The sequence below is a fragment of the Penaeus monodon genome, chromosome 25, assembly GCF_015228065.2.
Source record: "Penaeus monodon isolate SGIC_2016 chromosome 25, NSTDA_Pmon_1, whole genome shotgun sequence".
Classification (NCBI taxonomy): Eukaryota; Metazoa; Arthropoda; class Malacostraca; order Decapoda; family Penaeidae; genus Penaeus; species Penaeus monodon.
Window position 1 is genome coordinate 17,812,724 of NC_051410.1, and position 569 is coordinate 17,813,292.

The 569-nt window shown below is 39.9% G+C and overlaps 1 protein-coding gene across 1 annotated transcript in view; it reads left to right on the top strand.

Annotated features, from left to right (window-relative positions):
* Positions 1-569, top strand: part of LOC119589334 (glucose dehydrogenase [FAD, quinone]-like) — a gene marked incomplete at both ends in the record, with an annotated part of 61,710 nt that overhangs the window by 60,871 nt on the left and 270 nt on the right.

A 569-nucleotide genomic window follows, 5' to 3' on the forward strand; every position in this document is an offset into this window, starting at 1 on the left:
CGACAAACTTCTGTCTCACACTCTCGGTCCGAAATATGGTGAATCACAGGATGAAAGTGTCACTTGAAAAGCGGCATATCTCTATCACCTACAGACTTTGGTAAATACTGTAGAGAATGAGTACATATAATTATGGATTTAAATAGTTCCCCTCACAACTGAATAGGTCCTTTTTCGCAGGAGGGCGCATGCACAGGATCATTTTTATGAAGCAGGGGGGGGATGTATCCATTATCATCTCCCTTTCTCAAAGGCACATTAGATTATAAATGAAAATGAGAAACATTCTTATTTACTTCGTTTGAAAAGGACATCATCTTATAATGCCATATTAAAAATAAATGAATAGATAAAAGACTTGATTCCGGACACTCGTCAGCCAAGATATGATGCTCAGGTCGACCAAGGTGACTCTGTTCTTAACTGTTTGAAGAAAGTCAAACAGTTTCTTGTCCATGTATGATTGCTGCTTCCTGGAAGTTTTCTTATCAAAAGGGAAGGTAACAAACAGATCCTGACGTTCCAAGACTAGGAGCGACGTTTACCATGCCGCCTCTTACGGCCCTACA